Raw genomic sequence first — 23,112 nt, forward strand, 5'->3', positions numbered from 1 at the left:
AATAATACAGGTTGACACCAGGAAACATTAACGCCACTGCATCCTTGCTGCTTTCGCATGTGGAAGTCTGTTTAATGTGAAAACAAGGTGATATCTAATTAGCACACAGGTAAGGAATTAAGAAAATCTTTATTTAAGGGTGAAGGTGTTTCTCACAAAATCGTTGCCCCAATGCATCATTGAAATTCAAGCTGGAAAGATGATTTTAATATATCACTTGTACATTTTGTATTGCTCTTCTGGTGACAATGTAGTTTGTTTTTGTCAATTACCATTTTAATAATAGGGTAAAGAAAATTAAGTGGATTTTTGAAAGAAAACAATACTGTCAATATACTATTAAAACAAATTAAAATGGTAAAAGTTAGTGTACTTTAAGTAAAAATAAAAGAGCAAAAATATCAATCCCAGTTTTGGATTACTTTAATTAACAAAAAAAATGCATATAGCAGAGGATAGTTTCAATCTGCCTACCTCTGGGTTATGGGCCCAGCATTTTTCCATTGCAGTACTCTGCTGCACATGTAAGTGCAAGAGATCCTGAAGCACTCACTCATCATGGGAAAGTACCAATGTGTTTCTTCGTTGGTTGATGGAAGAAACATCTTACAAAAACTCTCCAGATTATTGACTTTTTAAAGTTTTTCTAGGAAACGTTCTAGATGAATGCTTATTAGCCTTTGTCAGTACGTACATTTGTAAAGTGTCTCTGTGGCGCAATCTGTTAGTGTGTTTGGTTATTAATCAAAGGGTTGGTGGTTCAATCCCACCCAGGGATGTAATTGACCTTGTTATCAGATTTTGGTGATCTTTAAGTAGACAAGTCAAAATTTCAAACCCCCTTCTTATGGTGTAGGGTACCTGGCCTACTCTGATGTAATCAGAGTTAGATTTGAATCAGTGATTTTATAAAAAAAAACAGCTAGGAAGCACAATTTAGCAGTGGGTTGCAGAGAAAAAGAAATATGCTGGCAGAAAAATCCAATTGAGTGATTAAACAGCTCTTCATTTTCTGGCTTTATTTTTATGCTAACAAATTTGTTCTCTGAAAAGTGTCCACAAAGCTAAGTCTCTGATTAACACCTTTGTAGGGATGGTTTTTCACCTATTACTAAATTAAACTTGCTTCATTGGAAAGGCAGCAAGATGCATCCTCATTTCAATGTCTACTGAAATAATACAGGTTGACACCAGGAAACATTAACGCCACTGCATCCTTGCTGCTTTCGCATGTGGAAGTCTGTTTAATGTGAAAACAAGGTGATATCTAATTAGCACACAGGTAAGGAATTAAGAAAATCTTTATTTAAGGGTGAAGATGTTTCTCACAAAATCGTTGCCCCAATGCATCATTGAAATTCAAGCTGGAAAGATGATTTTAATATATCACTTGTACATTTTGTATTGCTCTTCTGGTGACAATGTAGTTTGTTTTTGTCAATTACCATTTTAATAATCGGGTAAAGAAAATTAATTGGATTTTTGAAAGAAAACAATACTGTCAATATACTATTAAAACAAATTAAAATGGTAAAAGTTATTGTACTTTAAGTAAAAATAAAAGAGCAAAAATATCAATCCCAGTTTTGGATTACTTTAATTAACAAAAAAAAAATGCATATAGCAGAGGATAGTTTCAATCTGCCTACCTCTGGGTTATGGACCCAGCATGCTTCCATTACAGTACTCTGCTGCACATGTAAGTGCAAGAGGTCCTGAAGCACTCACTTATCATGGGAAAGTACCAATGTGTTTCTTCATTGGTTGATGGAAGAAACATCTTACAAAAACTCTCCACATTATTGACTTTTTAAAATGTTTCTAGGAAACGTTCTAGATGAATGCTTATTAGCCTTTGTCAGTATGTACTTTTGCAAAGTGTCGCTGTGGCGCAATCAGTTAGTGTGTATGGTTATTAACCAAAAGGTTGGTGGTTCAATCCCACCCAGGGACGTAATTGACCTTGTTATCAGATTTTGGTGATCTTTAAGTAGACAAGTCAAAATTTCAAACCCCCTGTTATGGTGTAGGGTACCTGGCCTTCTCTGATGTAATCAGAGTTAGATTTGATTCAGTGATTTTATAAAAACAGCTAGGAAGCACAATTTAGCAGTGGGTTGCAGAGAAAAAGAAATATGCTGGCAAAAAAATCCAATTGAGTGATTAAACAGCTCTTCATTTTCTGGCTTTATTTTTATGCTAACAAATTTGTTCTCTGAAAAGTGTCCACAAAGCCAAGTCTCTGATTAACACCTTTGTAGGGATGGTTTTTCACCTATTACTAAATTAAACTTGCTTCATTGGAAAGGCAGCAAGATGCATCCTCATTTCAATGTCTACTGAAATAATACAGGTTGACACCAGGAAACATTAACGCCACTGCATCCTTGCTGCTTTCGCATGTGGAAGTCTGTTTAATGTGAAAACAAGGTGATATCTAATTAGCACACAGGTAAGGAATTAAGAAAATCTTTATTTAAGGGTGAAGGTGTTTCTCACAAAATCGTTGCCCCAATGCATCATTGAAATTCAAGCTGGAAAGATGATTTTAATATATCACTTGTACATTTTGTATTGCTCTTCTGGTGACAATGTAGTTTGTTTTTGTCAATTACCATTTTAATAATAGGGTAAAGAAAATTAAGTGGATTTTTGAAAGAAAACAATACTGTCAATATACTATTAAAACAAATTAAAATGGTAAAAGTTATTGTACTTTAAGTAAAAATAAAAGAGCAAAAATATCAATCCCAGTTTTGGATTACTTTAATTAACAAAAAAAAATGCATATAGCAGAGGATAGTTTCAATCTGCCTACCTCTGGGTTATGGGCCCAGCATTTTTCCATTGCAGTACTCTGCTGCACATGTAAGTGCAAGAGATCCTGAAGCACTCACTCATCATGGGAAAGTACCAATGTGTTTCTTCGTTGGTTGATGGAAGAAACATCTTACAAAAACTCTCCAGATTATTGACTTTTTAAAGTTTTTCTAGGAAACGTTCTAGATGAATGCTTATTAGCCTTTGTCAGTATGTACGTTTGTAAAGTGTCTCTGTGGCGCAATCTGTTAGTGTGTTTGGTTATTAATCAAAGGGTTGGTGGTTCAATCCCACCCAGGGATGTAATTGACCTTGTTATCAGATTTTGGTGATCTTTAAGTAGACAAGTCAAAATTTCAAACCCCCTTCTTATGGTGTAGGGTACCTGGCCTACTCTGATGTAATCAGAGTTAGATTTGAATCAGTGATTTTATAAAAAAAACAGCTAGGAAGCACAATTTAGCAGTGGGTTGCAGAGAAAAAGAAATATGCTGGCAGAAAAATCCAATTGAGTGATTAAACAGCTCTTCATTTTCTGGCTTTATTTTTATGCTAACGAATTTGTTCTCTGAAAAGTGTCCACAAAGCCAAGTATCTGATTAACATATTTGTAGGGATGGTTTTTCACCTATTACTAAATTAAACTTGCTTCATTGGAAAGGCAGCAAGATGCATCCTCATTTCAATATCTACTGAAATAATACAGGTTGACACCCGGAAACATTAACGCCACTGCATCCTTGCTGCTTTCTCATGTGGAAGTCTGTTTAATGTGAAAACAAGGTGATATCTAATTAGCACACAGGTAAGGAATTAAGAAAATCTTTATTTAAGGGTGAAGATGTTTCTCACAAAATCGTTGCCCCAATGCATCATTGAAATTCAAGCTGGAAAGATGATTTTAATATATCACTTGTACATTTTGTATTGCTCTTCTGGTGACACTGTAGTTTGTTTTTGTCAATTACCATTTTAATAATCGGGTAAAGAAAATTAATTGGATTTTTGAAAGAAAACAATACTGTCAATATACTATTAAAACAAATTAAAATGGTAAAAGTTATTGTACTTTAAGTAAAAAAAAAAGCTAAAATATCAATCCCAGTTTTGGATTATTTTAATGAACAAAAAAAAAATGCATATAGCAAAGGATAGTTTCAATCTGCCTACCTCTGGGTTATGGGCCCAGCATGCTTCCATTGCAGTACTCTGCTGCACATGTAAGTGCAAGAGATCCTGAAGCACTCACTCATCATGCGAAAGTAACAATGTGTTTCTTCATTGGTTGCTGGAAGAAACATCTTACAAAAACTCTCCAGATTATTGACTTTTTAAAGTTTTTCTAGGAAACGTTCTAGATGAATGCTTATTAGTCTTTGTCAGTATGTACTTTTCGCAAAGTGTCTCTGTGGCGCGATCGGTTAGTGTGTTCAGCTATTAATCAAAAGGTTGGTGGTTCAATCCCATCCAGGGACGTAATTGACCTTGTGATCAGATTTTGGTAATATTTAAGTAGACAAGTCAAAATTGCAAACCCCCTCTTATGGTGTAGGGTACCTGGCCTTCTCTGATGTAATCAGAGTTAGATTTGATTAAGTGATTTTATAAAAAAAACAGCTAGGAAGCACAATTTAGCAGTGGGTTGCAGAGAAAAAGAAAAATGCTGGCAGAAAAATCCAATTGAGTGATTAAACAGCTCTTCATTTTCTGGCTTTATTTTTATGATAACAAATTTGTTCTCTGAAAAGTGTCCACAAAGCCAAGTATCTGATTAACATCTTTGTAGGGATGGTTTTTCACCTATTACTAAATTAAACTTGCTTCATTGGAAAGGCAGCAAGATGCATCCTCATTTCAATATCTACGGAAATAATACAGGTTGACACCAGGAAACATTAACGCCACTGCATCTTTGCTGTTTTCTCATGTGGAAGTCTGTTTAATGTGAAAACAAGGTGATATCTAATTAGCACACAGGTAAGGAATTAAGAACATCTTTATTTAAGGGTGAAGATGTTTCTCACAAAATCGTTGCCCCAATGCATCATTGAAATTCAAGCTGGAAAGATGATTTTAATATATCACTTGTACATTTTGTATTGCTCTTCTGGTGACAATGTAGTTTGTTTTTGTCAATTACCATTTTAATAATCGGGCAAAGAAAATTAATAGGATTTTTTAAAGAAAACAATACTATTAAAACAAATTAAAATGGTAAAAGTTATTGTACTTTAAGTAAAAATAAAAGAGCAAAAATATCAATCCCAGTTTTGGATTACTTTAATTAACAAAAAAAATGCATATAGCAGAGGATAGTTTCAATCTGCCTACCTCTGGGTTATGGACCCAGCATGCTTCCATTACAGTACTCTGCTGCACATGTAAGTGCAAGAGATCCTGAAGCACTTACTCATCATGGGAAAGTACCAATGTGTTTCTTCATTGGTTGATGGAAGAAACATCTTACAAAAACTCTCCACATTATTGACTTTTTAAAATGTTTCTAGGAATCATTCTAGATGAATGCTTATTAGCCTTTGTCAGTAAGTACTTTTGCAAAGTGTCGCTGTGGCGCAATCAGTTAGTGTGTAAGGCTATTAACCAAAAGGTTGGTGGTTCAATCCCACCCAGGGACTTAATTGACCTTGTTATCAGATTTTGGTGATCTTTAAGTAGACAAGTCAAAATTTCAAACCCACTGTTATGGTGTAGGGTACCTGGCCTTCTCTGATGTTTAGATTTGATTCAGTGATTTTATAAAAACAGCTAGGAAGCACAATTTAGCAGTGGGTTGCAGAGAAAAAGAAATATGCTGGCAGAAAAATCCAATTGAGTGATTAAACAGCTCTTCATTTTCTGGCTTTATTTTTATACTAACAAATTTGTTCTCTGAAAAGTGTCCACAAAGCCAAGTCTCTGATTAACACCTTTGTAGGGATGGTTTTTCACCTATTACTAAATTAAACTTGCTTCATTGGAAAGGCAGCAAAATGCATCCTCATTTCAATGTCTACTGAAATAATACAGGTTGACACCAGGAAACATTAACGCCACTGCATCCTTGCTGCTTTCGCATGTGGAAGTCTGTTTAATGTGAAAACAAGGTGATATCTAATTAGCACACAGGTAAGGAATTAAGAAAATCTTTATTTAAGGGTGAAGATGTTTCTCACAAAATCGTTGCCCCAATGCATCATTGAAATTCAAGCTGGAAAGATGATTTTAATATATCACTTGTACATTTTGTATTGCTCTTCTGGTGACAATGTAGTTTGTTTTTGTCAATTACCATTTTAATAATCGGGTAAAGAAAATTAATTGGATTTTTGAAAGAAAACAATACTGTCAATATACTATTAAAACAAATTAAAATGGTAAAAGTTATTGTACTTTAAGTAAAAATAAAAGAGCAAAAATATCAATCCCAGTTTTGGATTACTTTAATTAACAAAAAAAAATGCATATAGCAGAGGATAGTTTCAATCTGCCTACCTCTGGGTTATGGACCCAGCATGCTTCCATTACAGTACTCTGTTGCACATGTAAGTGCAAGAGGTCCTGAAGCACTCACTTATCATGGGAAAGTACCAATGTGTTTCTTCATTGGTTGATGGAAGAAACATCTTACAAAAACTCTCCACATTATTGACTTTTTAAAATGTTTCTAGGAATCGTTCTAGATGAATGCTTATTAGCCTTTGTCAGTATGTTCTTTTGCAAAGTGTTGTTTTGGCGCAATCAGTTAGTGTGTAAGGCTATTAACCAAAAGGTTGGTGGTTCAATCCCACCCAGGGACTTAATTGACCTTGTTATCAGATTTTGGTGATCTTTAAGTAGACAAGTCAAAATTTCAAACCCCCTGTTATGGTGTAGGGTACCTGGCCTTCTCTAATGTAATCAGAGTTAGATTTGATTCAGTGATTTTATAAAAACAGCTAGGAAGAACAATTTAGCAGTGGGTTGCAGAGAAAAAGAAATATGCTGGCAGAAAAATCCAATTGAGTGATTAAACAGCTCTTCATTTTCTGGCTTTATTTTTATACTAACAAATTTGTTCTCTGAAAAGTGTCCACAAAGACAAGTCTCTGATTAACACCTTTGTAGGGATGGTTTTTCACCTATTACTAAATTAAACTTGCTTCATTGGAAAGGCAGCAAGATGCATCTTCATTTCAATGTCTACTGAAATAATACAGGTTGACACCAGGAAACATTAACGCCACTGCATCCTTGCTGCTTTCGCATGTGGAAGTCTGTTTAATGTGAAAACAAGGTGATATCTAATTAGCACACAGGTAAGGAATTAAGAAAATCTTTATTTAAGGGTGAAGATGTTTCTCACAAAATCGTTGCCCCAATGCATCATTGAAATTCAAGCTGGAAAGATGATTTTAATATATCACTTGTACATTTTGTATTGCTCTTCTGGTGACAATGTAGTTTGTTTTTGTCAATTACCATTTTAATAATCGGGTAAAGAAAATTAAGTGGATTTTTGAAAGAAAACAATACTGTCAATATACTATTAAAACAAATTAAAATGGTAAAAGTTATTGTACTTTAAGTAAAAATAAAAGAGCAAAAATATCAATCCCAGTTTTGGATTACTTTAATTAACAAAAAAAAATGCATATAGCAGAGGATAGTTTCAATTTGCCTACCTCTGGGTTATGGACCCAGCATGCTTCCATTACAGTACTCTGCTGCACATGTAAGTGCAAGAGGTCCTGAAGCACTCACTTATCATGGGAAAGTACCAATGTGTTTCTTCATTGGTTGATGGAAGAAACATCTTACAAAAACTCTCCACATTATTGACTTTTTAAAATGTTTCTAGGAATCGTTCTAGATGAATGCTTATTAGCCTTTGTCAGTATGTACTTTTGCTAAGTGTAGCTGTGGCGCAATCAGTTAGTGTGTAAGGCTATTAACCAAAAGGTTGGTTGTTCAATCCCACCCAGGGATTTAATTGACCTTGTTATCAGATTTTGGTGATCTTTAAGTAGACAAGTCAAAATTTCAAACCCCCTGTTATGGTGTAGGGTACCTGGCCTTCTCTGATGTAATCAGAGTTAGATTTGATTCAGTGATTTTATAAAAACAGCTAGGAAGCACAATTTGGCAGTGGGTTGCAGAGAAAAAGAAATATGCTGGCACAAAAATCCAATTGAGTGTTTAAACAGCTCTTCATTTTCTGGCTTTATTTTTATGCTAACTAATTTGTTCTCTGAAAAGTGTCCACAAAGCCAAGTATCTGATTAACATATTTGTAGGGATGGTTTTTCACCTATTACTAAATTAAACTTGCTTCATTGGAAAGGCAGCAAGATGTATCCTCATTTCAATATCTACTGAAATAATACAGGTTGACACCAGGAAACATTAACGCCACTGCATCCTTGCTGCTTTCTCATGTGGAAGTCTGTTTAATGTGAAAACAAGGTGATATCTAATTAGCACACAGGTAAGGAATTAAGAAAATCTTTATTTAAGGGTGAAGGTGTTTCTCACAAAATCGTTGCCCCAATGCATCATTGAAATTCAAGCTGGAAAGATGATTTTAATATATCACTTGTACATTTTGTATTGCTCTTATGGTGACAATGTAGTTTGTTTTTGTCAATTACCATTTTAATAATAGGGTAAAGAAAATTAAGTGGATTTTTGAAAGAAAACAATACTGTCAATATACTATTAAAACAAATTAAAATGGTAAAAGTTATTGTACTTTAAGTAAAAATAAAAGCGAAAATATCAATCCCAGTTTTGGATTACTTTAATGAACAAAAAAAAAAATTCATATAGCAAAGGATAGTTTCAATCTGCCTACCTCTGGGTTATGGGCCCAGCATGCTTCCATTGCAGTACTCTGCTGCACATGTAAGTGCAAGAGATCCTGAAGCACTCACTCATCATGCGAAAGTACTAATGTGTTTCTTCATTGGTTGCTGGAAGAAACATCTTACAAAAACTCTCCAGATTATTGACTTTTTAAAGTTTTTCTAGGAAACGTTCTAGATGAATGCTTATTAGTCTTTGTCAGTATGTGCTTTTTGCAAAGTGTCGCTGTGGCGCAATCAGTTAGTGTGTATGGTTATTAACCAAAAGGTTGGTGGTTCAATCCCACCCAGGGACGTAATTGACCTTGTTATCAGATTTTGGTGATCTTTAAGTAGACAAGTCAAAATTTCAAACCCCCTGTTATGGTGTAGGGTACCTGGCCTTCTCTGATGTAATCAGAGTTAGATTTGATTCAGTGATTTTATAAAAACAGCTAGGAAGCACAATTTAGCAGTGGGTTGCAGAGAAAAAGAAATATGCTGGCAAAAAAATCCAATTGAGTGATTAAACAGCTCTTCATTTTCTGGCTTTATTTTTATGCTAACAAATTTGTTCTCTGAAAAGTGTCCACAAAGCCAAGTCTCTGATTAACACCTTTGTAGGGATGGTTTTTCACCTATTACTAAATTAAACTTGCTTCATTGGAAAGGCAGCAAGATGCATCCTCATTTCAATGTCTACTGAAATAATACAGGTTGACACCAGGAAACATTAACGCCACTGCATCCTTGCTGCTTTCGCATGTGGAAGTCTGTTTAATGTGAAAACAAGGTGATATCTAATTAGCACACAGGTAAGGAATTAAGAAAATCTTTATTTAAGGGTGAAGGTGTTTCTCACAAAATCGTTGCCCCAATGCATCATTGAAATTCAAGCTGGAAAGATGATTTTAATATATCACTTGTACATTTTGTATTGCTCTTCTGGTGACAATGTAGTTTGTTTTTGTCAATTACCATTTTAATAATAGGGTAAAGAAAATTAAGTGGATTTTTGAAAGAAAACAATACTGTCAATATACTATTAAAACAAATTAAAATGGTAAAAGTTATTGTACTTTAAGTAAAAATAAAAGAGCAAAAATATCAATCCCAGTTTTGGATTACTTTAATTAACAAACAAAATGCATATAGCAGAGGATAGTTTCAATCTGCCTACCTCTGGGTTATGGGCCCAGCATTTTTCCATTGCAGTACTCTGCTGCACATGTAAGTGCAAGAGATCCTGAAGCACTCACTCATCATGGGAAAGTACCAATGTGTTTCTTCGTTGGTTGATGGAAGAAACATCTTACAAAAACTCTCCAGATTATTGACTTTTTAAAGTTTTTCTAGGAAACGTTCTAGATGAATGCTTATTAGCCTTTGTCAGTATGTACGTTTGTAAAGTGTCTCTGTGGCGCAATCTGTTAGTGTGTTTGGTTATTAATCAAAGGGTTGGTGGTTCAATCCCACCCAGGGATGTAATTGACCTTGTTATCAGATTTTGGTGATCTTTAAGTAGACAAGTCAAAATTTCAAACCCCCTTCTTATGGTGTAGGGTACCTGGCCTACTCTGATGTAATCAGAGTTAGATTTGAATCAGTGATTTTATAAAAAAAACAGCTAGGAAGCACAATTTAGCAGTGGGTTGCAGAGAAAAAGAAATATGCTGGCAGAAAAATCCAATTGAGTGATTAAACAGCTCTTCATTTTCTGGCTTTATTTTTATGCTAACGAATTTGTTCTCTGAAAAGTGTCCACAAAGCCAAGTATCTGATTAACATATTTGTAGGGATGGTTTTTCACCTATTACTAAATTAAACTTGCTTCATTGGAAAGGCAGCAAGATGCATCCTCATTTCAATATCTACTGAAATAATACAGGTTGACACCAGGAAACATTAACGCCACTGCATCCTTGCTGCTTTCTCATGTGGAAGTCTGTTTAATGTGAAAACAAGGTGATATCTAATTAGCACACAGGTAAGGAATTAAGAAAATCTTTATTTAAGGGTGAAGATGTTTCTCACAAAATCGTTGCCCCAATGCATCATTGAAATTCAAGCTGGAAAGATGATTTTAATATATCACTTGTACATTTTGTATTGCTCTTCTGGTGACAATGTAGTTTGTTTTTGTCAATTACCATTTTAATAATCGGATAAAGAAAATTAATTGGATTTTTGAAAGAAAACAATACTGTCAATATACTATTAAAACAAATTAAAATGGTAAAAGTTATTGTACTTTAAGTAAAAATAAAAGCTAAAATATCAATCCCAGTTTTGGATTACTTTAATGAACAAAAAAAAAATGCATATAGCAAAGGATAGTTTCAATCTGCCTACCTCTGGGTTATGGGCCCAGCATGCTTCCATTGCAGTACTCTGCTGCACATGTAAGTGCAAGAGATCCTGAAGCACTCACTCATCATGCGAAAGTACTAATGTGTTTCTTCATTGGTTGCTGGTGAAACATCTTACAAAAACTCTCCAGATTATTGACTTTTTAAAGTTTTTCTAGGAAACGTTCTAGATGAATGCTTATTAGTCTTTGTCAGTATGTGCTTTTTGCAAAGTGTCTCTGTGGCGCAATCGGTTAGTGTGTTCAGCTATTTATCAAAAGGTTGGTGGTTCAATCCCACCCAGGGACTTAATTGACCTTGTTATCAGATTTTGGTGATCTTTAAGTAGACAAGTCAAAATTTCAAACCCCCTGTTATGGTGTAGGGTACCTGGCCTTCTCTGATGTAATCAGAGTTAGATTTGATTCAGTGATTTTATAAAAACAGCTAGGAAGCACAATTTAGCAGTGGGTTGCAGAGAAAAAGAAATATGCTGGCAGAAAAATCCAATTGAGTGATTAAACAGCTCTTCATTTTCTGGCTTTATTTTTATGCTAACAAATTTGTGCTCTGAAAAGTGTCCACAAAGCCAAGTATCTGATTAACACCTTTGTAGGGATGGTTTTTCACCTATTATTAAATTAAACTTGCTTCATTGGAAAGGCAGCAAGTGATGTCATCCAAGCATTGGGTCAAAGTTGGCTTCAAACCTCGTCTGCTTATGAAAAGAGAAAAGGGGTATGCAGGGCATGGCGGCCTTTTGCGGTGCTTGGATGACCCCTAGTTCGCATTAAATAATGCAGTCGAGTTTCCCACATTTGGGGAAATCACAGAGGTCAGCATACCCAGAATGCAATGAATGAACCGCACCCTGGGAGAACAGTCTTCATGACCATGGTATCTCCTATGCAAAATAAGTATGATTTGGGATAGGGCTGGGGAGGGCCGCTGCTCAGGCACATCTCTGTCAAGTAAAGGAGATTCAACTGAGGCAGCACAAGGGAACTCTCATCTGGGGACAACAACTGCAGGGAGAACACATATTTTCAGATGAACATGGGAGGGCAGAAGGCTGCCTAATACTGAAGCACCCCCAAACAACAAACCAAATGCAACAACTAGTGCAAGCATTCCTGGGGGAAGGCCTGCAGCAGATGGATTTGCATATGGCGATGTCATCCAAGCAGTGGGTCAAAGTTGGCTTCAACCCTCGTCTGCATATGAAAAGAGAAAAGGGGTGTGCAGGGCATGGCGGCCTTTTGCGGCACTTGGATGACCCCTAGTTCGCATTAAACACCTCCACCCTCCGTCGGTGTGGGGCTCATGTTGGCTATGCCCCAGCCCCTGAAGGATTCAAGCTGATTTCTTGCAGCAGCTGGGCACTGTAACAGCTCCAGAGCTGCTCTGTAAGGCAAGTAAAAGGGTGTGGGCCCTGCAGCAATACCTGTAGTTCGCATTGTGCGAGACCCCTAGTTCGCATTAAACACCCCCACCCTCCTTCGGTGTGGGGCTCATGTTGGCCATGCCCCAGCCCCTGAAGCATTCACGCTGATTTCTTGCAGCAGCTGGGCACTGTAACAGCTCAAGAGCTGCTCTGTAAGGCAAGTAAAAGGGTGTGGGCCCTGCAGCACTACCTGTAGTTTGCATTGTGCATTTTTAAGGCACAAAGTAAGCAGACGGGAGGAGAAGTCAGGATAGTGCACAAGGGTATAGACGGGAGGGGTTTAAGAAAAAAGAAGTGGAAACAGACAGCAAACTAGGCTTCCAATGCACAATGCAAACTACAGGTAGTGCTGCAGGGCCCACACCCTTTTACTTGCCTTACAGAGCAGCTCTGGAGCTGTTTAATCACTCAATTGGATTTTTCTGCCAGCATAATTTTTCTCTTACGTCCTAGAGGATGCTGGGGATTCCGTAAGGACCATGGGGGATAGACGGGCTCCGCAGGAGACATGGGCACTTTAAGAAAGACTTTAGATCTGGGTGTGCACTGGCTCCTCCCTCTATGCCCCTCCTCCAGACCTCAGTTTACTACTGTGCCCAGAGGAGACTGGGTGCTTTTCAGGGAGCTCTCCTGAGTTTCCTGACAGAAAGTATATTTGTTAGATTTTTTTATTTTCAGGGAGCCTGCTGGCAACAGACTCCCTGCATCGAGGGGCGGAGGGGAGAGATGCACACCTACTTCTGTGAGTTGATAGGCTCTGCTTCTTAGGCTACTGTACAGCATTAGCTCCAGAGGGATCGGTACGCAGGTCTCACCCTCGCCGTCCGTCCCAGAGCCGCGCCGCCGTCCCCCTCGCAGAGCCGGAAGATAGAAGCCGGGTGAGTATGAGAAGAAAAGAAGACTTCAGAGGCGGCGGAAGACTTCATGATCTTCACTGAGGTAACGCACAGCAGTAAAGCTGTGCTCCATTGCTCCAATACACCTCACACACGGCAGTCAGTGTAAGGGTGAAGGGCGCAGGGGGGACGCCCTGGGCAGCAATATAGACCTCTCTTTGGCAAAATAAATATATATGCAGCTAGGCACTGTATATATATATATAAGAGCCCCCGCCATTTTTTTACTATATTTGAGCGGGACAGAAGCCCGTCGCTGAGGGGGTGGGGCTTCTCCCTCAGCACTCACCAGCGCCATTTTCTCCACAGCACCGCTGAGGGGAAGCTCCACGGACTCTCCCCTGCTTATACCACGGTAGAAAGAGGGTCTTAAAGAAGAGGGGGGCACATAATTAGGCGCATATATATATGGAAATACAGCGCTACTGGGTAAACATAAAATTATTGTGTTTTTTTCCTGGGTCATATAGCGCTGGGGTGTGTGCTGGCATACTCTCTCTCTCTGTCTCTCCAAAGGGCCTTGTTGGGGAACTGTCCTCAGATAAGAGGATTCCCTGAGTGTATGGTGTGTCGGTACACGTGTGTCGACATGTCTGAGGTAGAAGGCTCTCCTAGAGAGGAGCAGGAGCAAATTAATGTGGTGTCTCCATCGACAACGCCGACACCTGACTGGATGGATATGTGGAATGTTTTAAGTGCTAATGTAAACTTATTACACAAGAGATTAGACAAAGCTGAAGCTAGGGAACAGTCAGGGAGTCAACCCATGCCTGTCCCTATGTCGCAGGGACCTTCGGGGTCTCAAAAGCGCCCACTATCCCAAATAGTTGACACAGATACCGACACAGATTCTGACTCCAGTGTCGACTACGATGATGCAAAGTTACAGCCAAAATTGGCTAAATGTATTCGATATATGATTATTGCAATAAAAGATGTTTTGCACATCACAGAGTCCCCTGTCCCTGACACGAGGGTACACATGTATAAGGGAAAGAAACCTGAGATAACCTTTCCCTCCTCACATGAGTTGAACGAATTATGTGAAAAAGCTTGGGAATCTCCAGACAAAAAGCTGCAGATTCCCAAAAGGATTCTTATGGCGTATCCTTTCCCGCCAATGGACAGGATACGGTGGGAATCCTCCCCTAGGGTGGATAAAGCATTGACACGCTTATCCAAAAAGGTAGCGCTGCCATCCCAGGATACGGCTACCATCAGGGACCCTGCTGACCGCAAGCAGGAGGTTACCCTAAAGTCCATTTACACACATTCTGGTACCTTACTCAGACCGGCAATTGCGTCGGCCGGGGTTGTAGCGCGGTGGCAGCATGGACAGATACCTTATCAGCAGAGATTGAGACCCTAGATAAGGATGCTATGTTATTGACCATAGGGCATATAAAAGATGCTGTCCTATATATGAGAGATGCTCAAAGTGACATTAGTCTACTGGGTTCTAGAATAAACGCTATGTCGATTTCTGCTAGACGAGTCCTATGGACCCGGCAATGGACAGGTGATGCCGACTCAAAAAGGCATATGGAGGTTTTACCTTACAGGGGTGAGGAATTGTTTGGGGAAGGTCTCTCGGACCTAGTCTCCACAGCTACAGCTGGTAAATCAAATTTTTTGCCTTATATTCCCTCACAGCCTAAGAAAGCACCACATTATCAAATACAGTCCTTTCGATCACAGAGAAACAAGAAAGTACGAGGTGCGTCCTTTCTTGCCAGAGGTAAGGGCAGAGGGAAGAAGCTGCACAACACAGCTAGTTCCCAGGAACAGAAGTCCTCCCCGGCCTCTACAAAATCCACCGCATGACGCTGGGGCTCCGCTAAAGGAGTCCGCCCAGTTGGGGGCACGTCTTCGAGTTTTCAGCCACATCTGGGTTCATTCGCAGGTGGATCCCTAGGCAATAGAAATTGTTTCTCAGGGTTACAAGCTGAAATTCGAAGAGGTGCCTCCTCGCCGGTTTTTCAAATTGGCCCTACCATCTTCTCCCCAGGAAAGGGAGATAGTGTTAAATGCAATTCACAAATTGTATCTTCAACATATGCAGATGAGGGTTCCAGCCAACTTTGGCCCACTGCTTGGATGACATCACCGTATGCAAATCCGTCTTCTGCAGACCTTCTCCCAGGAATGCTTGTACTAGTTGTTGCATTTGGTTTGTTGTTTGGGCGTGCTTCAGTATTAGGCAGCCTTCTGCCCTCCCATGTTCATCTGAAAATATGTGTTCTCCCGGCAGTTGTTGTCCCCAGATGAGAGTTCCCTTGTGCTGCCTCAGTTGAATCTCCTTTACTTGACAGAGATGTGCCTGAGCAGCAGCCCTCCCCAGCCCTATCTCAAATCATACTTATTTTGCATAGGAGATACCATGGTCATAAAGATTGTTCTCCCAGGGTGAGGTTCATTCATTGCATTCTGGGTATGCTGACCCCTGTGATTTCCCCAAATGTGGGAAACTCAACTGCATTATTTGTGGTAGTGGGGGACTGTGTTTGTGTTTTCCTCTGGTCAGCTCTGGTAAAAGTCAGATTTCTTTGTCTCAGATCTTCCTCTAGCCTTGTTCTTCTTTCGAGAGTTCCATTGTGCTGCCTCAGTTTGACCTCCTTCACTTGACAGGGGGGTACCCGAGCAGCGACCCTCCCCAGCTCTAGCCCAACTCCTACATACCTGCCAGGTGAGGTACTATGATCATGAAGGTGCTTCTCCCAGGGCAAGGCTCACCCATTGCACTCTGGGTGTGCTGCTCCTGCGATTTCCCCAAATGTGGGAAACTTGACTGCATAATTTGTGTTTCCCCTGGTCGGCTCTCGTATAATTCAGATCTCTTTGTCTCAGGTCTCTCTCCAGCCTAGTTTGCTGTCTGTTTCCACTTCTGTTTTCTTGAGCCGCTCCCTTCTATGCCCTTGCGCACTATCCTGACTTCTCCCGTCTGCTTACTTTGTGCCTTCCAACGCACAATGCGAACTACAGGTAGTGCTGCAGGGCCCACACCCTTTTACTTGCCGTACAGAGCAGCTCTGGAGCTGTTACAGTGCCCAGCTGCTGCAAGAAATCAGCTTGAATGCTTCAGGGGCTGGGGCATAGCCAACATGAGCCCCACACCGAAGGAGGGTGGAGGTATTTAATGCGAACTAGGGGTCATCCAAGCACCGCAAAAGGCCGCCATGCCCTGCATAACCCTTTTCTCTTTTCATATGCAGATGAGGGTTCCAGCCAACTTTGGCCCACTGCTTGGATGACATCACCGTATGCAAATCCGTCTTCTGCAGACCTTCTCCCAGGAATGCTTTTACTAGTTGTTACATTTGGTTTGTTGTTTGGGGGTGCTTCAGTATTAGGCAGCCTTCTGCCCTCCCATGTTCATCTGAAAATATGTGTTCTCCCTGCAGTTGTTGTCCCCAGATGAGAGTTCCCTTGTGCTGCCTCAGTTGAATCTCCTTTACTTGACAGAGATGTGCCTGAGCAGCGGCCCTCCCCAGCCCTATCCCAAATCATACTTATTTTGCATAGAAGTTTCCATGGTCATGAAGATTGTTCTCCCAGGGTGAGGTTCATTCATTGCATTCTGGGTATGCTGACCCCTGTGATTTCCCCAAATGTGGGAAACTCGACTGCATTAATTGTGGTAGTGGGGGACTGTGTTTGTGCTTTCCTCTGGTCAGCTCTGGTAAAAGACAGATTTCTTTGTCTCAGATCTTCCTCTAGCCTTGTTCTTTTTTCGAGAGTTTCCTTGTGCTGCCTCAGTTGGATCTCCTTCACTTGACAGGGGGGTGCCCGAGCAGCGACCCTCCCCATCTCTAGCCCAACTCCTACTTACCTGCCAGGTGAGATACTATGATCAGGAAGGTGCTTCTCCCAGGGCAAGGCTCACCCATTGCACTCTGGGTGTGCTGCTCCTACGATTTCCCCAAATGTGGGACACTTGACTGCATAATTTGTGTTTCCTCTAGTCGGCTACTCGTATAATTCAGATCTCTTTGTCTCAGGTCTCTCTCCAGCCTAGTTTGCTGTCTGTTTCCACTTCTCTTTTCTTGAGCCGCTGCCTTCTATGCCCTTGTGCACTCTCCTGACTTCTCCTGTCTGCTTACTTTGTGCCTTCCAACGCACAATGCAAACTACAGGTAGTGCTGCAGGGCCCACACCCTTTTACTTGCCTTTCAGAGCAGCTCTGGAGCTGTTACAGTGCCCAGCTGCTGCAAGAAATCAGCTTGAATGCTTCAGGGGCTGGGGCATAGCCAACATGAGCCCCACACCGACGGAGGGTGGAGGTGTTTAATGCGAACTAAGGGTCATCCAAGCGCCGCAAAAGGCCGCCATGCCCTGCATACCCCTTTTCTCTTTTCATATGCAGATGAGGGTTCCAGCCAACTTTGGCCCACTGCTTGGATGACATCACCGTATGCAAATCCGTCTTCTGCAGACCTTCCCCCAGGAATGCTTGTACTAGTTGTTGCATTTGGTTTGTTGTTTGGGGTGCTTCAGTATTAGGCAGCCTTCAGCTCTCCCATGTTCATCTGAAAATATGTGTTCTCCCTGCAGTTGTTGTCCCCAGATGAGAGTTCCCTTGTGCTGCCTCAGTTGAATCTCCTTTACTTGAAAGAGATGTGCCTGAGCAGCGGCCCTCCCCAGCCCTATCCCAAATCATACTTATTTTGCATAGGAGATACCATGGTCATGAAGATTGTTCTCCCAGGGTGAGGTTCATTCATTGCATTCTGGGTATGCTGACCCCTGTGATTTCCCCAAATGTGGGAAACTCGACTGCATTATTTGTGGTAGTGGGGGACTGTGTTTGTGCTTTCCTCTGGTCAGCTCTGGTAAAAGTCAGATTTCTTTGTCTCAGATCTTCCTCTAGCCTTGTTCTTTTTTCGAGAGTTCCCTTGTGCTGCCTCAGTTGGATCTCCTTCACTTGACAGGGGGGTGCCCGAGCAGCGACCCTCCCCAGCTCAAGCCCAACTCCTACTTACCTGCCAAGTGAGATACTATGATCAGGAAGGTGCTTCTACCAGGGCAAGGCTCACCCATTGCACTCTGGGTGTGCTGCTCCTACGATTTCCCCAAATGTGGGACACTTGACTGCATAATTTGTGTTTCCTCTGGTCGGCTACTCGTATAATTCAGATCTCTTTGTCTCAGGTCTCTCTCCAGCCTAGTTTGCTGTCTGTTTCCACTTCTCTTTTCTTGAGCCCCTGCCTTCTATGCCCTTGTGCACTCTCCTGACTTCTCCTGTCTGCTTACTTTGTGCCTTCCAACGCACAATGCAAACTACAGGTAGTGCTGCAGGGCCAACACCCTTTTACTTGCCTTACAGAGCAGCTCTGGAGCTGTTACAGTGCCCAGCTGCTGCAAGAAATCAGCTTGAATGCTTCAGGGGCTGGGGCATAGCCAACATGAGCAGCAAGATGCAGCACTGGACTATTAGTAATGTACTGTTGTATGCTGAGCACCACAATGCAGCACAAGACAATGAGCAGTGATACTGAGCACTGATGAGGATACTACTGAGAACTGACACTGAGCAGGAGAGACACACTACTAGTATTACTGAGCAGCAATAAGTAACCACTGATACTGGGCACTGATATTGAGATTTCCACTGAGAGAACATAGCCACGTCCTCTCCGCTCTCTCTTCAATGCACGAGTAAAAATGGCGGCAACGCGCAGCTCTTTATATGGAATCCGAATCTCGCGAGAATCTGACAGCGGGATGATGACATTTTCCCTTGTTCAGGTTTTCATAGTCAGGCGGGAACAACCGAGCCTGCCACGGACCAGTGTAAACCACGTGGAGTTCGTCGGGAATTCGGTTCTCGGAGAACCGAACCCGCTCCTCTATATATACTATATTACTATGTTACTGTAGTATACAGAACACCACAATGCAATGAGCAGTGATAGTGAGCACTGATGAGGATACTAGAACTGACACTGAGCAGCAAGATGCAGCACTGGACTATTAGTAATGTACTGTAGTATGCTGAGCACCACAATGCAGCACAAGACAATGAGCAGTGATACTGAGCACTGATGAGGATACTACTGAGAACTGACACTGAGCAGGAGAGACACACTACTAGTATTACTGAGCAGCAATAAGTAACCACTGATACTGAGCACTGATATTGAGATTTCCACTGAGAGAACATAGCCACGTCCTCTCCGCTCTCTCTTCAATGCACGAGTAAAAATGGCAGCAACGCGCAGCTCTTTATATGGAATCCGAATCTCGCAAGAATCCGACAGCGGGATGATGACATTTTCCCTTGTTCAGGTTTTCCGAGTCAGGCGGGAACAACCGAGCCTGCCTCGGACCAGTGTAAACCACGTGGAGTTCGTGGGGAATTCGGTTCTCGGAGAACCGAACCCGCTCCTCTCTACCTTATACCCATCAATTTTTTTATTTTCAATCTAAGCCCCTGCAGTTTTCTGTAAGCATCTGCTTCGCTATGATGATCAACAAGTCACAAGGGCAAACACTCAGGGCTTGAGGCGTAGATCTTAGGACCAGCTGCTACAAGCATGGCAGAGGTGTCACTATCACTGGTGACACCCAGAAAGGTAGCGAGGGAGATTGTAATGCAGTGCGCGCAGATAAACAGCGCAATGGTAAAAAGGAGGCATGGTTTCATAGGTAGGGGCGTGGCCTGGTGGCCTGAATCTACATTTTGTTGCTCCGGGTGTCCCGGGGGTTGGGGGCTGCACCCGGGGACTAGTGTGTGAGCTGTGCTGGCTCCTGCACAGTGACAGGGCATGGCCACCCAGCATGACGCCTCCCTTCTTGACCATGCTGTAATTGCAGTCGCACTGCAGTTCAGCGTGATCATAAAAAATGGTGTAGGCTCCTGCTGGTGCAGGCTGTAGAGAAAAGCTGCTGTGACCACGCCCCCTGTGTCTCCTCCGTTGCAGACCCCATTTTGAAGCCTTGCCCCCGGACTAAGAGAAAAGTATGCCCTTGCGCACTATCCTGACTTCTCCTCCCGTCTGCTTAATTTGTGCCTTCCAACGCACAATGCGAACAACAGGTGGTGCTGCAGGGCCCACACCCTTTTACTTGCCTTACAGAACAGCTCTGGAGCTGTTACAGTGCCCAGCTGCTGCAAGAAATCAGCTTGAATGCTTCAGGGGATGGGGCATGGCCAACATGAGCCCCACACCAAAGGAGGGTGGGGGTGTTTAATGCGAACTAGGGGTCATCCAAGCACTGCAAAAGGCCGCCATGCCCTGCATGCCCCTTTTCTCTTTTCATATGCAGATGAGGGTTCCAGTCAACTTTGGCCCACTGCTTGGATAACATCACCGTATGCAAATCCGTCTGCTGCAGACCTTCCCCAAGGAGTGCTTGTACTAGTTGTTGCATATGGTTTGATATTTGATGGTGCTTCAGTATTAGGCAGCCTTCCGCCCTCCCATGTTCATCTGAAAAGATGTGGTCTCCCTGCAGTTGTTGTCCCCAGATGAGAGTTCCCTTGTGCTGCCTCAGTTGAATCTCCTTTACTTGACAGAGATGTGCCTGAGCAGCGGCCCTCACCAGCCCTATCCCAAATCATACTTATTTTGCATAGGAGATACCATGGTCATGAAGATTGTTCTCCCAGGGTGAGGTTCATTCATTGCATTCTGGGTATGCTGACCCCTGTGATTTTCCCAAATGTGGGAAACTCGACTGCATTATTTGTGGTAGTGGGGGACTGTGTTTGTGCTTTCCTCTGGTCAGCTCTGGTAAAAGTCAGATTTCTTTGTCTCAGATCTTCCTCTAGCCCTGTTCTTCTTTCGAGAGTTCCCTTGTGCTGCCTCAGTTGGATCTCTTTCACTTGACAGGGGGGTGCCCGAACAGCGACCCTCCCCAGCTCTAGCCCAACTCCTACTTACCTGCCAGGTGAGATACTATGATCATGAAGGTGCTTCTCCCAGGGCAAGGCTCACCCATTGCACTCTGGGTGTGCTGCCCCTGCGATTTCCCCAAATGTGGGAAACTTGACTGCATAATTTGTGTTTCCCCTGGTCGGCTCTCGTATAATTCAGATCTCTTTGTCTCAGGTCTCTCTCCAGCCTAGTTTGCTGTCTGTTTCCACTTCTCTTTTCTTCAACCGCTCCCTTCTATACCCTTGTGCACTATCCTGACTTCTCCTCCCATCTGCTTACTTTGTGCCTTCCAATGCACAATGCAAACTACAGGTAGTGCTGCAGGGCCCACACCCTTTTACTTGCCTTACAGAGCAGCTCTGGAGCTGTTACAGTGCCCAGCTGCTGCAAGAAATCAGCTTGAATGCTTCAGGGGATGGGGCATGGCCAACATGAGCCCCACACCAAAGGAGGGTGGAGGTGTTTAATGCGAACTAGGGGTCATCCAAGCACCACAAAAGGCCGCCATGCCCTGCACGCCCCTTTTCTCTTTTCATATGCAGATGAGGGTTGAAGCCAACTTTGACCCACTGCTTGGATGACATCACCGTATGCAAATCCGTCTTCTGCAGAACTTCCCCCAGGAATGCTTGCACTAGTTGTTGCATTTGGTTTGTTGTTTGGGGGTGCTTCAGTATTAGGCAGCCTTCTGCCCTCCCATGTTCATCTGAAAATATGTGTTCTCCCTGCAGTTGTTGTCCCCAGATGAGAGTTCCCTTGTGCTGCCTCAGTTGAATCTCCTTTACTTGACAGAGATGTGCATGAGCAGCGGCCCTCCCCAGCCCTATTCCAAATCATACTTATTTTGCATAGGAGATACCATGGTCATGAAGATTGTTCTCCCAGGGTGAGGTTCATTCATTGCATTTTGGGTATGCTGACCCCTGTGATTTCCCCAAATGTGGGAAACTTGACTGCATTATTTGTGGTAGTGGGGGACTGTGTTTGTGCTTTCCTCTGGTCAGCTCTGGTAAAAGTCAGATTTCTTTGTCTCAGATTTTCCTCTAGCCTTGTTCTTCTTTCGAGAGTTCCATTGTGCTGCCTCAGTTGGATCTCCTTCACTTGACAGGGGGGTACCCGAGCAGCGACCCTCCCCAGCTCTAGCCCAACTCCTACTTACCTGCCAGGTGAGATACTATGATCATGAAGGTGCTTCTCCCAGGGCAAGGCTCACCCATTGCACTCTGGGTGTGCTGCCCCTGCGATTTCCCCAAATGTGGGAAACTTGACTGCATAATTTGTGTTTCCCCTGGTCGGCTCTCGTATAATTCAGATCTATTTGTCTCAGGTCTCTCTCCAGCCTAGTTTGCTGTCTGTTTCCACTTCTCTTTTCTTCAGCCGCTCCCTTCTATACCCTTGTGCACTATCCTGACTTCTCCTCCCGTCTGCTTACTTTGTGCCTTCCAATGCACAATGCAAACTACAGGTAGTGCTGCAGGGCCCACACCCTTTTACTTGCCTTACAGAGCAGCTCTGGAGCTGTTACAGTGCCCAGCTGCTGCAAGAAATCAGCTTGAATGCTTCAGGGGATGGGGCATGGCCAACATGAGCCCCACACCAAAGGAGGGGGGAGGTGTTTAATGCGAACTAGGGGTCATCCAAGCACTGCAAAAGGCCGCCATGCCCTGCATGCCCCTTTTCTCTTTTCATATGCAGATGAGGGTTCCAGTCAACTTTGGCCCACTGCTTGGATAACATCACCGTATGCAAATCCGTCTGCTGCAGACCTTCCCCCAGGAGTGCTTGTACTAGTTGTTGCATATGGTTTGATATTTGATGGTGCTTCAGTATTAGGCAGCCTTCCGCCCTCCCATGTTCATCTGAAAAGATGTGGTCTCCCTGCAGTTGTTGTCCCCAGATGAGAGTTCA

The 23,112-nt window shown here is 42.2% G+C and overlaps 10 non-coding genes and 1 pseudogene across 10 annotated transcripts; 10 read left to right on the forward strand and 1 right to left on the reverse strand.

The window, feature by feature from the left end:
* Positions 1-11,729: 11,729 nt before the first annotated feature.
* Positions 11,730-11,908, reverse strand: LOC135006866 (U1 spliceosomal RNA; annotated as a pseudogene).
* Positions 11,909-15,682: 3,774 nt separating this feature from the next.
* LOC135007036 (U1 spliceosomal RNA) lies at positions 15,683-15,846 on the forward strand. The gene has a single exon (XR_010207093.1). It is a non-coding gene; the product is annotated as a U1 spliceosomal RNA (small nuclear RNA).
* Positions 15,847-15,998: 152 nt separating this feature from the next.
* LOC135007371 (U1 spliceosomal RNA) lies at positions 15,999-16,161 on the forward strand. The gene has a single exon (XR_010207406.1). It is a non-coding gene; the product is annotated as a U1 spliceosomal RNA (small nuclear RNA).
* A 671-nt stretch (positions 16,162-16,832) lies between these two features.
* On the forward strand, positions 16,833-16,996 carry LOC135007170 (U1 spliceosomal RNA). Its single transcript, XR_010207222.1, has one exon. It is a non-coding gene; the product is annotated as a U1 spliceosomal RNA (small nuclear RNA).
* Positions 16,997-17,148: 152 nt separating this feature from the next.
* On the forward strand, positions 17,149-17,312 carry LOC135007362 (U1 spliceosomal RNA). Its single transcript, XR_010207397.1, has one exon. It is a non-coding gene; the product is annotated as a U1 spliceosomal RNA (small nuclear RNA).
* A 670-nt stretch (positions 17,313-17,982) lies between these two features.
* LOC135007113 (U1 spliceosomal RNA) lies at positions 17,983-18,146 on the forward strand. Its single transcript, XR_010207168.1, has one exon. It is a non-coding gene; the product is annotated as a U1 spliceosomal RNA (small nuclear RNA).
* Positions 18,147-18,298: 152 nt separating this feature from the next.
* LOC135007450 (U1 spliceosomal RNA) lies at positions 18,299-18,462 on the forward strand. Its single transcript, XR_010207439.1, has one exon. It is a non-coding gene; the product is annotated as a U1 spliceosomal RNA (small nuclear RNA).
* A 2,424-nt stretch (positions 18,463-20,886) lies between these two features.
* LOC135007342 (U1 spliceosomal RNA) lies at positions 20,887-21,050 on the forward strand. Its single transcript, XR_010207379.1, has one exon. It is a non-coding gene; the product is annotated as a U1 spliceosomal RNA (small nuclear RNA).
* Positions 21,051-21,202: 152 nt separating this feature from the next.
* LOC135007208 (U1 spliceosomal RNA) lies at positions 21,203-21,365 on the forward strand. Its single transcript, XR_010207260.1, has one exon. It is a non-coding gene; the product is annotated as a U1 spliceosomal RNA (small nuclear RNA).
* A 674-nt stretch (positions 21,366-22,039) lies between these two features.
* Positions 22,040-22,203, forward strand: LOC135007014 (U1 spliceosomal RNA). Its single transcript, XR_010207072.1, has one exon. It is a non-coding gene; the product is annotated as a U1 spliceosomal RNA (small nuclear RNA).
* Positions 22,204-22,355: 152 nt separating this feature from the next.
* On the forward strand, positions 22,356-22,518 carry LOC135007236 (U1 spliceosomal RNA). The gene has a single exon (XR_010207287.1). It is a non-coding gene; the product is annotated as a U1 spliceosomal RNA (small nuclear RNA).
* The last annotated feature ends 594 nt before the right edge of the window (positions 22,519-23,112 follow it).

Source organism: Pseudophryne corroboree, unplaced genomic scaffold (genome assembly GCF_028390025.1).
Source record: "Pseudophryne corroboree isolate aPseCor3 unplaced genomic scaffold, aPseCor3.hap2 scaffold_218, whole genome shotgun sequence".
Lineage (NCBI taxonomy): Eukaryota > Metazoa > Chordata > Amphibia > Anura > Myobatrachidae > Pseudophryne > Pseudophryne corroboree.